General features: G+C 44.4%; 1 pseudogene; it reads left to right on the top strand.

Moving 5' to 3' along the window:
- The first annotated feature begins 10,220 nt into the window (after positions 1–10,220).
- LOC139432918 (uncharacterized) lies at positions 10,221–12,146 on the top strand (annotated as a pseudogene).
- Positions 12,147–16,382: the final 4,236 nt, after the last annotated feature.

Genomic DNA, 16,382 nt, shown 5'->3' with positions numbered 1-16,382 from the left:
ATTTTGTATGTACTCTTAATATTTAAATGTTTTCATAAAATATAACACATTCAAAAGTGCTTTACAAAAATGAAAGACATTAAGAAAAAGGCATTTTAAACAGTCGTTAAAAAGCAACACAATCTTCCTGCATTGCAATTACTCTAAACGTGCTTTAACCAGTAGGTGGGTTGGGTTAAAAATCTGTAAAGTTTACAGTGTTAATAAAATAAAATATACTGCTGTTTCTGGTTTAGTTTACGACGAATATTATTTTGTTATTGTTTTGATATTTGTAACACAAAAGCGATGGAAAAACCCCACAGCAACACAGAAAAGATGGTTCTATTTCGTATAAGGCTTCGCCCTCTAAGGCTATCGCTATTGGGTAAACCCCACTGCACGTGTGCAGCACTGACAGATTTATTCCACGCCCACCTACGACGTGGGCCCCACCTACGACGTGGGCCCCACCTACGACGTGGGCCCCACCTCCGGGCTCACTTCCGTATAAATAGGACGTAGGCCCTACAATCCGCTCCTACTTTTCTTCAGCACTCCGTTGCAGAAGCATTGACAGGCAAAAACGGTTCTTTTAAGAGCTACCTCTGAAAAACAAAGATTCCTCCTAAAGCTTTGTTTTTCTAAACATGGAGACTGGACAGGAAAGTCAAGGCTGTGTCAGGGATTGCCTCGTGTGCGGGTCGGGCTACATCATGAGCTTTGACAGGCACTCACAGTGTGAGTCCTGCCTGGGAATAGAGCATGCGAACGCTGCTCTCATTCCCGGGGTAGCATGCTCGCATTGTGCCCGTCTCCCGCTGGCCCTGAGACAGCAGAGAGCGGACGCTCTCGCTGCTGCAGCTGCCGAGGACAATTGGCACGTCCGGGAGGAGTACCCCGGGGACAAAGCCATTGATTTTCTGGATCAGAGTGGAGGGCACGAGTCGGACGACTACGTCCCCTCCATACAGGGATCAACGGGTGATTCCCCCATTATCTCTCCCCTCCGGACGGAGGAGACAGATAGGGAAACCGGTGTAGGTCCGGTGTATGATCCCGTGATCCCTATCTCCGCCAACACGGCATTGCTGTCGATTGGCGGGATTCTCCTGGAACTGCCAGAGATCATATCCAAGGCGGCCGCCTGGAGAAATCTCCCCGTTCCCCTAGCTCAGGAGAGCTCGCCGCCGGATGATATGTCCGGGGTGTTCTCCCGGGTACACAGGGTCAGGAGCAGAGTTGGGTGTAACGCGTTACTTTGTAACGCGTTACTGTAATAATATTACTTTGTCGGTAACGGAGTAGTGTAACGCGCTACTTTTATAATCCAGTAATCACACTACAGTTACTAACATTGCCCCGACACGCGTTACTTCGTTACTTTCTAAAATCAGTCATAATCAAACCTCAACAAACACCTGCAAAGAACACATGCTAGGTGAAGCTAACGCACATAGCTGTTGTTTATTTATATCACACACACACACACACACACACACACACACACACACACACACACACACGTAGTTCTTCTTCTCTGTTTTCCGGTTGTTGCTTGTTTTGAATGACGAATACACACTACCGCTACCTGCTGGTAAGGAGAGTTATTGCCACTCACGCATGCGCAGTTCGTACGTGCTCGGCTGAAGTCTGGCTCCAGTGCAACACATGGCCAACACGCAGGAGAACACGCTGACGCAACAGCGTGAGCAGAGATAGACTGCGCAAAATATACAGATAGCAGGAGACAGAGGACAGCCACGGTCAGATAGCAGGAGACAGAGGACAGCCACGGTCAGATAGCAGGAGACAGAGGACAGCCACGGTCAGATAGCAGGAGACAGAGGACAGCCATGGTCAGATAGGAAAACATTCAGGATCTGGATCAGTCTTATGCGACAATGGAAACTGAACTAAAGAGAACATTTGAAACTTTAGCAGTCTGCGTGATCTGCCTGTAGGGAGGGGCGGGCCGGCCCTGCGAGTAAAGTAACGAGTAAAGTAACGAGTAAAGTAACGAGTAAAGTAACGAATTACTTTATGTAGATAGTAACGAAGTAGTGTAATATATTACTTTTTTTTAAAGTAATATGTAATATGTAATATATTACTTTTTTTTAGTAACGACCCCATCTCTGGTCAGGAGGGACCCGGTCTGGCCACGCTTCCCGGCCATAAGGAAGTACCAGGAGGGGGCGGCAGCGGACCCTGGAGCCATGAGGTCTCCGATAGGGACATACGTGCCTCTCACGAGAGTGGAGGGACTCACGGACGTGGGTTTCCCGACCGTGCCTCCGCTAGAGCCGAACCTCACGGCATTCTTTGGGGCTAGGCAGGCCAGCTCGGTTTCCGGACGGCAACCCATGCTGGCTGCCACCAAAGACAGGTTTGTCGCCAAACAGACGGACCGGATGCACCAGTGTGCTTTCCAGGCGTCAGCTGCGGCAAATAACATAGCGTTGCTGACAAACTCCATGGTGGAAATGTCGGAGCAGTCTAAGACTATGTCCTCAGGGGAGGCTGAGGAGATAGGCAAGGCGGCCAGTACTGCACTCACCCTGTGCGCAGCAGTCGCAGTCTCGCAGGCGCAGATTGCGGCATGGGCGACACAGGTCCACCGGTATCTCTGGCTACAGCAGGGGAATATACCGGAGGGTGCAGGAAAAGACCTTCTGGAGGCTCCAATTAGTCCGGACGGACTATTTGGACCACAGTTCCATGCCATGGTGGAAGGTATGAAGTCTGCTTCAGAGCAAGCAGACGACATAAGGCGTCATGCTAGCTGGCTACAGGACAAACGTCCGCAGCGACAGCAGCGTCAGCAGCGTCAGCAACGACAGCATCCGCAGCCCCCGCTACAGTCTCAACGGGGGCAGAGCGGGCAGCGGCGAGAGCAGCAACGGCGTCAGCACCGCCCTTCGGCAGCGGCAGGGGCTCCGTCCCAGGTCTCCGCTCCTCCGCCGCAGAGACAGGATCTGCAGGCGGCGAGTCGGAGGGGAAGGAAGAACCCCCGCTCCTGGTCTGCTCCTCCGAGAGAACCTCCGAGGAAGCAGAACAGAAGATGACTCTTTGGGGGGGTTATGTGGGAAGAGAGATTGGTCAATAAAAATGATTCAAATCTCAACAGTGTGTCTGTAGCATCTGTGTCTCACGTATCCCCCACACTAGTCAGGCCGGTTTCTATTAATCTATTGATTAAAAAGCAGCGGGACTTGTTGCATAATCCATCTGCTGTTAACCGGTCGGTTAATAGACAGAGGGACTCGCTGGTGGAGCCAGCTGTTTCTAATCGAACGGTTAGCAAACAGCTAGGCTCGCTGTATAAGCCTGCGGTATTTAACCAGTCGGTTATAAGACAGCAGGGCTTGACATTTAAATCGGCCGCTTCTATCCTTACGGGTAACAAGCAGCGCGATTTTTCCTCTGTCTCAGTTGTGCCTACACACAGTCGTATTAAGCCTAGCACGGCTGTTACGCAGGAGGTGAAACACACTGCACACACCTCCACAAGTTGGAGCATAAACCCGCCTCAGGGTCCTGTTTATTAGCCTTCTCCTAAACAGAGACAGGATGAGAGTCGGGGTGTGATGCAACGTGTGGAGACCCCTTCACAGCCCTTTAGGGTGGGGCCCCCTTGGGTTGCGTCACGAGCAACGGCGGCAAGGGCTCTGGCATGGCTAGTCACCATGACTACCACAGCACAACAAAAACAGGTACGCCCGCTCTCAGAGCGATGCTCAGAGTGGAGGCGGCTATGTTTAATGGACGGATGGATGAGCAGGCTGATCAGCAGAGGGTACTCTCTGCAATTTGCCTCCCCCCCCCGCAGTTCAATGGGATTCAGGAAACACTTCTGTCATCCCAAGAACAGTGCCTGGCGCTCCAGACGGAGCTGCAGGAACTCCTGGTAAAAAGTGCGATTTCCAGGGTTCCTCAGGGGGAAGAAAATCGGGGGTTTTACTCCCGTTATTTTCTTATCCCGAAAAAGGCCGGGGTGATGAGACCCATCCTAGATCTGTCAGCATTCAACAGAGTGATACGGAAAAGACCGTTTCACATGCTGACAATCAAACAGGTAATGGAGTGTGTTCACCAGGGAGATTGGTGCACCTCTATAGACCTGAAGGATGCTTACTTCCATATAACCATCATCCCAAAACACAGGAAATTCCTGCGTTTTTCATTCCAGGGAATATCGTACCAGTTCAATCGACTGCCGTTTGGATATTCCCTGGCTCCACGCACTTTTTCAAAGTGTGTGGAGACGGCGCTGGAGCCGCTACGCAGAGGAGGGATGAGAGTGTTATTTTATCTGGACGACCTGCTGTTGCTGGCTCGCTCCAGAGAGGAAGCTGCTTTACAGACGGTACAGCTCGTATCTCACCTGTCAAGCCTGGGTTTCATAATCAATTGGGAAAAGAGCTGTCCTCTTCCATCCCAGATCATCATGCATTTGGGGATGGAATTCAACTCAGCCCGCATGAGAGCACGACTCTTAAGTAAGACTTAAAAAAAAAAAAACTCTACTTTTTAAACGACAGGTAGCCCGAGTAAGCCTACCTTCGTTCCTTGATGGGGAAATATTCATTTTTTAATGCTATATTCCCTGGGAACGTGATGCTCCATTTACGCACGGCGAAATGGACATGGGTTATTAACTGAGTAGGTGTGTTTTTGTGCTTCTGGTAACGGACGGAACCAGTGCGTAGACTACATCCTGCTTCACCCTTAACCCAATAGCGATAGCCTTAGAGGGCGAAGCCTTATACGAAATAGGACTAGGGTTACGTATTGTAACCCAGCTTCTATGAGTATAGGCGCAGCCCTCTAAGGTTCGGGCCCCACTGGTGCCGCGAATAGCTGAAGAAAAGCTGTGGGAGCGGATTGTAGGGCCTACTTCCTATTTATACGGAAGTGAGCCCGGAGGTGGGGCCCACGTCGTAGGTGGGCGTGGAATAAGTCTGTCAGTGCTGCACACGTGCAGTGGGGATTACCCAATAGCGATAGCCTTAGAGGGCTGCGCCTATACTCATAGAAGCTGGGTTACAATACGTAACCCTAGTCTTAACATGACCCAGTGGTCTAGTAGTTAATAAAAAACAATAATATCAAAACAAAATATGACTACTAACTTTATTGTGAAATTAAAACGGAATGGTAAAATAATAGTTTCCGGTCTATTCTGAGCCCGATCTCTGTAGATAAATAAAGAACTAAGACAGATGTGTAATATGTAATGCAGCCAAACCATTTATTACAATGCATTCATGTGATGACTTTCAAAGAGTAAAGCAAGCACTGCTGAATAAAGTATGATTTTCTCTTTTACGAAACGTTTTTTTTTTATATGGAATGCAGTTGGAGGTCAACCAATCAAAGAGCTTGAGGACTGATCACGGGGTTTGTCAAGCTAAGCACATGGTGTAGTCCCAAACGATAGCTGAGGATTCTGGGTAGTGTAGTGTCTTCTGCCATCCAAAAACTCCGAAAAAATCTTTGTTTCTCCGAATTGAAGGGGGAAAATACAAAAGCATTGTACACAATTCAAACTAATCAATGTTGTGTAATTAACAAGGATAATCTGGTGTTTTTTAGTCGATGAGTAGTGCAGATATCACTGTAAAATCAATCGACAGTAAGGGGAATACTAACTTCCGGGTGTAAAATTCTCCGTTATCCAATGGGAATGGACGCTCGTAATACAATACAGGGGACATGATCATTATCTTTTAAATAACGTTAACTAAAGGGAACAATCTATTTGACACAGCTGAAGCTCTGGCCTTCCTTAAAAACTAACTAATTTAATAAAAATCACAGTTGCATTACACACAATGCACTGTTTTTTGAGAACACAAATTCGTAACTAATGTAATTTTTACATTCTGACGAAAAATAAAAATTATTATGAATACAAATAAAATAAAAGAAGCCTCCCGTGAGTTACTACAAGCTATAAAGTAGATTTAAAAAAAACGTGTTATAGAATAAAAGCTCACTGCGGGACGTTGTAGAAATGCGTGTGTGCACCACGACAAAGGAGCCTCATTCACTTTACATCGGGGTTATTTGCGTGGTGCCGACACGTAAATGTAACAAAGTTCGTGACTCCACCACGCATTGTGGTGTTAAGAAGTCGTGGTGGAGTCACGCATTCTGGTGAGATCAGGTTGATTTGGGGAGGACACAGGTGCACAGCATTAGGGATTGGGAATCACCAGAGGGAAGCCACACAGTTTTTCAACCGTGCGTGTTTTCGCTTATTTTCTGTTTGTTTTGAGTTAATTTCGGTTTATTTCTTTATCACAGTTAGTTGTTTAGTTATCAGTTAAACACCCGGCTCTTGTTTTGCTGTCATCATCCTGCAATCCAAATAAACATCTTAAATGCACTCAAAGAGAAGACCTGATTTGCTGTCAACACCACGCGTCTGGAAAAGCTTCATACCATATCCCTCACTGGCAAATATTTGTTGTTCGGTTGCCTTTACATTTGTTGAAAAATTTGCTTCCAAAGACGGATGGACACAGGAGGACAGCGCTGTATTCATTGACTTTTCCCGACTTAAATCCACGTTACGCACCCGCAAGAGGAACGAGGACGGACCAAACATCAAAGTCACGGTAGGAGTATTTATGAATGAATAAAAGGTTGCGGAGGAGAGTGGCCTTCACGCAACGGGATACAGGCAAATCCCATAAAGTAATTCTAAACAAAGCCTCCGTGGATTGCTAAATAATGGCCATGAGTAACGAGGAAAATCAGGAAATGAACGCAGAAATGAACTGAAACTGAAAGGAGGATGGGCTTGGTAAAAGGACAGCTAAACTCACATATAAAGCAGCGGAAGCAAAGATATTATCTATGCAAAAGGACAGGAATTCTGGGATAAAGGAATTGTGTAAAATGGCAAAGGAATTGGAACAAATGATGATTTCAGATGGAAATGTTTGTGACATGCAAATCAAACATGAAATGTTGTGGAAACTGTCTGGGGAAACTACAAGTTTGCATGAGTCATTAAAACCTTTGTTGCCTGAGGATAAAATGTTTAAACAAACGGAATGGTTTCAAAATCAAATGCACAATGTTAAAGGAGTAATACACAAAATGGAAAAATGGGTCCATGCAAACAGGGAGAAATGCATACAGGTTGTGGATGATGAAATCGATGATGTGACAAATAATGGAAATGAGGTTGTGGATAACAGTGGCTCAAATGAAAATGATGTATTACATGCAAATGAGGAGCTGGATAATATTGGGCCAAATGACAGTATTTCTAACATTGGTGACAAAACAAATGTGTCAGGTGGAAGCTCTGGCCATTCAAGGTCCTCAAGGTCAACAACGTGCTCTGCACGTATCAAGGCAGAGGCTGAAAGGGCTGCACTCCTGGCTTTGGAGGCTGCTCTCAAGGAAAAGCATGAGCTGGAAGCTCAAGAGGCTCAAATTAGGAAGAAAAGGGAATTGCTTGAAGTGCAAAGTCAGATTGCTGCGCAGACAGCAAAGGTCACGGTACTCAGAAACCTAGGGTCTGACATAGGAGTCACAAATGGAACAAATTCATATGTGTCAAAACGCAAGTCTGCTCTCAAACCCTGTTCCACAAACTTCAAGTTGTACCGTCAATCATCCACCAACAGGAGGCAGTAAAACTACAAAACCCACTCAATCACATACAAATCCATACAACCAGTACAATCCACCAACAGGAGCTGCTAAAGTTGCAATGCCATTACAGTCTCAGCAGCTACAGGATCCATACAACCAGTTCAATACTGCAGCTACAATGCCAAGTGGAACAGGGGCACGGCGCAAAGAAACCATTTCACAAGGAACCAGATCAAAAACGTATGCTTCAAATCACATCCCAAGCATGCCTCAAAGGTCTTTGCAGTCATATCCCAGTGCATATACACAACAGCAATGTATCCAAGTCGACGAGGACCAAGGCAGAATGCTTCAAAGATCTCGTCAGTGATATCCAACTGCACAGCAATCAAACCAAAACAGTGAGGAACCAGACCAAGGCAATATTTTCCCCATCATGCAAAAGCAAAACGACATCACAGCATTACTAGTGCAACAGCAGTCTTCATTATCATTACCCCCAAGGGACATACCAGTGTTTGATGGAAACCCTCTTGAGTACAACTTATTTGTCAGAGCTTTTGAAAATGGAGTGGAAGGAAAAGCTGCTAGCAGTGTAGACTGCTTATACTACCTGGAGCAGTACACTCGAGGGCAACCTAGAGAGCTGGCCAAGAGCTGTCAACACATGCCATCTGACAGGGGGTATCAAAGAGCAAGAATGCTTTTAGAAGAACGCTTTGGAAATGAGCAAAAAATAGCCATTGCATATATGGAAAAAGCACTTGGATGGGCACCACTGAAGTCAGAGGACATCAAAGCCTTACAAGCATTTTCACTATTCCTACGAGTCTGCTGTAACGCTATGGAGGACATAAGCTATATGTCAGAAATGAATATGCCATCAAACATACGTGCTATAATCATGAAGTTACCATACAAACTGAGGGGGAAATGGAGAAACATTGCTTTTGAACATCAGGAGAGACACCATCGTCAAGCAGGTTTCAGTGACTTGGTAAATTGTATTGAGATACAAGTGTCTATTGCATCTGACCCACTGTATGGAGACATTCAAGACACAGTTGTCTCATTCTCAAAATTCAAAGTTGGAAATAAAGTGTCACAGGGACGCATAAAGGAGAAAGGAAGCAGTTTCGCTACATCTGTGGCAGCTGTTAACTCTGAAACTCAAAAGGAGAAATACTTACCTGATAAGTCAACAAAGGGACCTTGTCTGCTGTGTGAAGAGGGCCACAGATTGGAAGTGTGCTCCAAGATGGAAAAGAAGCAGCATCGGGATAAAATTGATTTCCTAAAAAAGAAAGGTGCTTGTTTTGGATGTCTATCAGTTGGACACATGAGTAAAGATTGTCACAGTCGGCTGTCTTGTAAGTTGTGTAACCTGAAACATCCTAATATTCTCCATATCCATGCAAAGGAATGGAAAGAAATCAAATCAAAGGACACACAGCAAGAAACAACATGGATGAGTCAAGCCACTACTCCCAAGACATGTGGCCATATAGGAGCCAGAGCACAGGATTGCGTCTTGTCAATTGTGCCTGTAAAGATCAAGGCAAAGAAAGGCAGCACAATTCTAAAGACCTATGCATTTCTAGATCCCTGCAGCTCATCTACTTTCTGCTCTGAGCAACTGATGAGGAAGCTAAAGGTGAGAGGAAGGAACACTACATTCCTGATGAAAACAATGAATAAAGAAAGCTTTGTCAACAGTCACGTCATCTCAGGACTAGAGGTAGCTGCACTCAATGGTAACATCTATATTGAGTTGCCTAATGTGTACACCCAACGCAAGATGCCTGTGACTCGTAATAACATCCCACAACAGGAAGACTTGTATGCTTGGCCATACTTGGACTCTGTGGAAATTCCTGCTATCGATGCTGATGTGGAGCTGTTAATTGGAACTAACTCTCCAGAAGTAATGGAGCCATGGGAAGTGATAAACAGCAGGGGTAAAGGACCTTACACTGTTAGAACCCTATTGGGATGGGTTGTCAACGGACCATTGAGAGGAGGCAATGAGAGTGGGAGTAGCTGCCCCACAGTCACAGCCAACCGCATATTCATTGCTCACATAGAGGAACTGCTGGTGAAGCAGTACAACCATGACTTCAATGAGAAATCAGCAGAAGACAAGCCAGAAATGTCCATAGAAGATCTTAAGTTCATGCAAATTGCCAACATTTCAGCTGAACTCAACAATGGACATTACTGCTTGAAGTTGCCTTTTGGAGAAGAGGACAATGTTGTCATGCCCAACAACCGCCATCTTGCTGAGCAAAGGGTCCTCTGCCTAAAAAGTAAATTGGAGAGAAATCCAACATTCAAAGAGGAATACACCAACTTTCTTGGTGATGTCATAAACAATGGCTATGCAGAGTGTGCCAGAGCATCAGGTGAAAGGAAAAGAAGGAAAGGTATGGTACATCCGGCATCATGGGGTGTACCATCCTAAAAAGAAAACCCTGAGTGGTATTTGACTGTGCGGCAAGCTACAAAGGTGTGTCACTCAACACTAAACTACTCCAGGGACCTGACTTGACAAATTCCTTGCTCAGAGTTCTCACAAGGTTTCGCCTAAACTCTATAGCAGTTATAGCTGACATGACATAAAAGCTATGTATCATCAAGTCCAAGTGGCAAAACAGGATGTAGACTTTCTTCGCTTCCTATGGTGGCCAAGAGGTGATCTGACACAGCCACTCACTGAGTACAGAATGACTGTTCATCTGTTTGGTGCAATATCATCGCCCAGCTGTGCCAGTTTTGCCCTTAGAAAAACGGCTGAAGAGCTTTTATGTGGACGATTGCTTGAAATCCTTGTATTCAGAGGCAGAAGCCATGTCTTTGGTTACAGACCTTACCGCTCTATGCCAGTTGGGAGGATTCCAACTGCTGAAATGGATCAGCAACAGCAGGTCAGTGTTGGAAGCCATTGATGTGGAGAAAAGAGCCAAGGAAGTGAAAGAACTGGATTTCGACAGAGACAGCCTTCCTGTCGAAAGAACCCTGGGACTGCAGTGGTGCGCATAAACTGACACCTTTAGGTTCAAGATGGCAGTCCAAGAAAGACCATTCACAAGAAGAGGTATCCTGTCGGTGGTGAGCTCGGTCTACGAGCCCATTGGATTTTTAGCACCCTTCACCTTACCTGTCAAGATAATGTTGCAAAACCTCTGTAAGATGAGCTACAGTTGGGATCAGCACATTCCTCAAAACTACCAGTTGCAGTGGGTGGAGTGGCTAGAAGATCTAAGAAGACTCAGCACTTTCAGTGTGCCGCGATGTTTTAAACCCAAAGGATTTGGACAGCTCACAAGTGCCCAACTACATAATTTCTCTGACGCCAGCGAAAACGGCTATGGCACAGTTTCATACTTGAGGCTGCAGAGTGATGATGAGAAGATCCATGTAACTTTCGTTCTTGGAAAGGCACGAGTTGCTCCTCTAAAGAATGTGACAATCCCAAGGATGGAACTAACAGCTGCTGTGCTGGCAGCGAGAGTTGACAGACTCCTGAAAGCAGAGTTGCAACTAGAGCTGGAAAACTCAATCTTCTGGACAGACAGCACAACAGTGTTAAAGTATATCAGGAATGAAACAAAGCGCTTTCACACCTTTGTTGCCAATAGGGTCCCTGCTATAAGAGAAGCCACAGACATCTCACAATGGAGGTACGTTGACACAAAACGGAACCCAGCTGATGAGGCCTCTCGTGGGGTGAAAGTTGAACACCTTCTCACTTGCAGCAGATGGATCCATGGCCCAGAGTTTCTATCCAAGAGTGAAGAGGAATGGCCTCTTAACATCTTGGATTCAACTTCCATCAGCAGTGATGACCCAGAGGTTAGAGGAGAAGTTTCAGTTAATACTGTCATCATTAATGATGCACCAAATGCAACAAATAACATCTCTGATGAAGACCCACAGAATGCAGTAAATCAACTAATAACCCACTTCTCCTCGTGGAAAAGGCTTAAGATCTCAGTTGCGTGGTTTCTCCAGCTGAGAAAGACGTTGCAATTGTTGAGTCAAAAGAGAAAAGAAATACAAGCTTCTCTGTCCAGCAGTGGACTTGACCCAACCCAACAAAAGAATAAAGAGGAAGAGGACATGAAAAGATTCAGAGCCACAATGGGTGGTCACGTCTTATTTCCTGAAGATATTGACGCGGCAGAAAGTGTCATCATTCAGTACTGCCAAATGGACAAGTTTAGTGATGAAGTCACTGCTTTGAAAAAGGGAACATCTGCAGTGAAGAAAAGCAGTCACATTTATAAACTTGATCCGGTGCTGAAACAAGGAATCTTGAGAGTGGGAGGTAGGCTTAGCAAAGGAGCAATGCCTGAAGACACAAAACATCCAGTCATTCTTGCTAAGGACCAACACATCGCCACTCTAATCTTACGCTACATTCATGAACAGTTAGGACACTGTGGAAGAAATCACCTACTTTCCAGACTTCGTCGACTATACTGGATCACCAGAGCAAATGCTGCTGCTAGAAAGATCCTCTCTTCCTGTGTTGTCTGCAGACGATATAGGGGAAAGCTGGGTGAACAAATGATGGCAGATTTGCCAAAAGAAAGACTGCAATCTGATCTTCCACCATTCACAAATGTGGGCATTGACTATTTTGGGCCGTTTGAAGTGAAGAGAGGCCGCAGCCTCATCAAACGCTATGGAGTTATCTTCACCTGCATGGCCAGTCGGGCAGTCCATCTGGAAATGGCCTATTCATTGGAAACCAGTTCTTGCATCAATACAATACGCAGATACATTTCCAGGCGAGGCCAAGTATCACACAGCAAATCAGACAACGGAATCAACTTTGTTGGAGCAGAACGTGAGCTGAGAGAAGCTCTATCTCATTTGAACCATCAGAAAATTCAAAACTCACTGCTTCATTCTGGAGTGAAATGGAGTTTCAACACTCCAGCCGCATACCATCATGGAGGAGTATGGGAAAGAGTCATTCGCATGGTCAGGAAAGTGCTGAACTCTATACTTCATCAGCAACATTTGAGTGATGAAGGACTACAAACACTCCTGTGCGAAGTGGAAGCCATATTGAATGACCGTCCCATTACAAAAACCTCAGAGGATCCAAATGATCTCGAACCCCTGACTCCAAATCACATTCTCTTGTTAAAAGGCAAACCTTCTCTACCACCCGGGCTTTTTGACAATAATGACTCCTACTCCAAACGACGATGGAGGCAAGTTCAATTCCTTGCCAATCTCTTTTGGCACAGATGGATTCAGGAGTATGTAACACTGTTGCAAGAGAGACAACGGTGGCCAAAGGACAAGAGGAACTTTGTCACAGGAGACATTGTCATTGTAGCGGACTCTAATGCCCCTCGCGGATCCTGGCTGTTGGGCAAGGTACTGCAGACCTTTCCCGACAGACAAGGACTTGTGCAGTCGGTTAAAGTCCAGACGAAGTATAACATCCTGGAGCGACCAATCACGAGATCGGTCTTCTATTGGAAGCTGAATAAAGACTGAAACCCAACTTCTATTATTGGGGTTACCAACCCTATTGGATTATCCACATCAGGCATCCTCAAAGTACGGACTCCGATCCGGACCGAACCACAACTGTCTCTGGACTCTGAGCAAATTATACTTTTCATATGTATTATCTGTATTATCTGTGTTATCTGCGAGACATCGCCACAACGCAACGAGTCAAAAATGATCCGCTATGTCCATAGACTGCAAACAGCGCTCATCGGACATTTATGAGAGAAAGTCTCTAATGTCCGAGTGCAAGTGAATGCAGCACAAGATGCACGTCATGTAACTCCTCCCCCGGTCCTGGCGCGAGCGTGGACCAAGCGGCAAACTGTGGGGTAGAGCTGTGAAGCCAATACGGAAGTGTCACACACTGCAGTTCATATATTGGCCGATAGGCGATGGCTGCAGAAAGGAGCAATTTCCATAGACCCCCATGTTAAAATGCCCAACTTTACAGCAGAAAAAAACATGTTTCTCTCCCTGGCTCCATACATTTTATTATCGATATAGTTAGATTCCACCTTCATGATTATGGATCTGAGAGTGAATTGTTTTCTAACGCGACCCTTTTATTTATATTAGGTCTTAAAGTTTTTGCATAAATTAGGGCGTGGTCACATTGAGTGACGGCTCTGTCAAGTGCCTGCCGCTGTTAGCTTCTTGTCTCTCCGCTAGCTGCTCCGTGAAGCTAGCTACAGGGACTCTGCCTGCTCAGCTCATCCAAGGAACACAACTTGTAGCCGGCCGTGGTTGTTTGTTCTTCATGCTTATATATCAGACTATTGTGACTCGCTCTGCCGTTAAAACAGACGGTGCATGAATGCGGTAAGTGAAATTCGAGGGCTTTATTTATGTGTTAATGATTTTAATCAGCTACGTAATGAATGGTAAGGCTTGGGTTAGCATGTAAGCTAGTGGTAGCTACATCGGTGCTAACGATTGTAATCGTACCCTCCAAGTTAAAATCATAGACTGTATATATAAAGGTTAAAACGAAATAGACAAGTGTTAAGTGGGATAATACTGTTGAACAAACGGCTTCTGTTTGAGGTTGATAAAATAAGGTTACATCCTTGTAACTTAGAGATATTTTATTATGTAGGAGGAACTGTATGCATCGCTAAGGTTAATTTAAATTGGCTATGCTCAAGTATGTAGACAAGTTAATGTCGAAGTAGTTATGTGAAATCAACCTCACAATAAGATATGTGTATATTACAATTATTAATGTCATATTTCAAGATGATTACTTAGATATTACAACATGGTTGATTGAGCTGGAGTTCATTATTGAGCTTACACGTTAACGTCACAGTCATCTGAAGAATGGACCCAAACCTTGTTGTTTTTATTAATTGTATTACAAATTGATATAAAATAAACAGTAAGCATTGGTAACACAACTTCCAAAGTTACAGTAAAATAAAAAGGACCCTGACTCGGACAATACACAATCCAACATGTTCAACAGAAGAGAATCAGTTATATTGTTTGTACACATGGTACTTTACATATATATATATATCTGTTTGTTTAAGCTGTCCAGGTGATGCAGACAGGCTGGACCAGAGAGTGAGAGACAGAACTGGACTCCTCACAGCAGTGAACTTCAGCACAGGTACAAAGACTCTTTTTTTCTTACTGTACAAAGAATCAAGAAAGATATTGGTTTAAATGAATGAAGTATTGACTTGAATACACTGATATACATTCCATTAAACAATACTAAATACTAGATCACCTACACATCAGTTAAGTTGAGGGGTTTTTCCATGCAAAAAGTTACATTTAGATATTTAGCAATATGACTTTGTCAGCTTTCTAATTTAATGTATTGAAGGCAAAGATGTATCTCTCAATATTGTCTGTAAAAAACGTGGTAAAAGTGATTCTTTCAGTGAGACAACAGAGCAAGCTTCTACAGTTGCACTACGTTTTGATAACAGTTAAATATTATTTTGATAATAACATATATTTCAATGTTGATGAACTTCATACTGTTCCTTCATAATCTGATTGTCTTTGTAGCTCATTGTTTAAATTTAAAAAAAAAACATTACAATTACAAAATAATGATATCTACAGCCCCTAAACACACAAACACACCACTTTCATAAATAACACACTTGTTCTGCAATAATATGTTTTATGTTTCCTGTCATTTTTGTTAGGAAAGGACATACCTGAAAGACACGACATGTTCTCCTTCTCTGAGGGTCAAGAAGAACATCCATTTTAAAGCAGAGGCTACTCAGTATTGGCATATCCAGCCTTGCAGTGGGGTGGTTTGTGAACTACCTCTCTGAAAGGTCCCAATGTGTTCATTTTGATGGACTGTCTTCTGAATGGTTAAACATTTCTAATGGTGTACCACAAGGTTCTGTTTTAGGACCACTTTTATTCTCCATATATATTAACAGCGTAGGTGATAATGTGGATGAAGCTACTTTACATTTTTATGCGGATGATACTGTGATGTACTGTGCAGGTCCCTCCATTCAGGAGGCTGGTGTTAAATTACAGGCTGTTTTTAACACTATTCAGACTCAGCTCTCTGAGCTTAAGCTTCTTTTAAATGTGGATAAAACCAAGGTAATGCTCTTTTCAAAAGCTAAAAAGACACCAGAGCCTGTTTTAGATATTGTAACTACGCAAGGAACAAAACTTGAAGTTGTTGCCTGTTACAAATACCTGGGTATCTGGCTTGATGATTGTCTCTCTTTTAAACTCCATGTCAATAACCTGCTTAAAAAACTGAGGGTTAGGCTGGGTTTCTTTTTCAGAAACAAGTCCTGTTTCTCGCTTGAGGCCAGGAAAAGGCTAGTCACTGTGACCTTTTTACCTGTGCTGGACTATGGGGATTTGTTGTATATGAATGCACCTGCCAATTACCTGAGCAAATTGGATGCTGTGTATCACAGTGCTCTGAGATTTGTCACAAATTGTAAAGCGCTTACACATCACTGTACACTGTATACCAAGGCAGGTTTACCATCACTCTCTGTACGGAGGCTCAGTCATTGGTACACGTTTATCTATAAAGCTTTGTTGGGTAAACTCCCGTATTATATCTGCTCTCTGATAACACAGAGAGTTGCAAGCAGCTATTGTCTGAGGTCACATGATGTAGTCTTGTTAGATGTGCCAAGAGCAAGGACTGTCTTCGGTAAGACAGCTTTTATGTGCGCAGCTCCATTTGCTTGGAACAATCTTCAGCAAGAATTGAAACTGAGCAATCTCATTCCTCTGCATGTTTT

The sequence above is a fragment of the Pseudochaenichthys georgianus genome, chromosome 22 (assembly GCF_902827115.2).
Source record: "Pseudochaenichthys georgianus chromosome 22, fPseGeo1.2, whole genome shotgun sequence".
Taxonomy (NCBI): Eukaryota; Metazoa; Chordata; class Actinopteri; order Perciformes; family Channichthyidae; genus Pseudochaenichthys; species Pseudochaenichthys georgianus.
The sequence above is the reverse complement of the archived record's forward strand: the minus strand, read 5'-3'. Positions and strand labels throughout refer to the sequence as shown.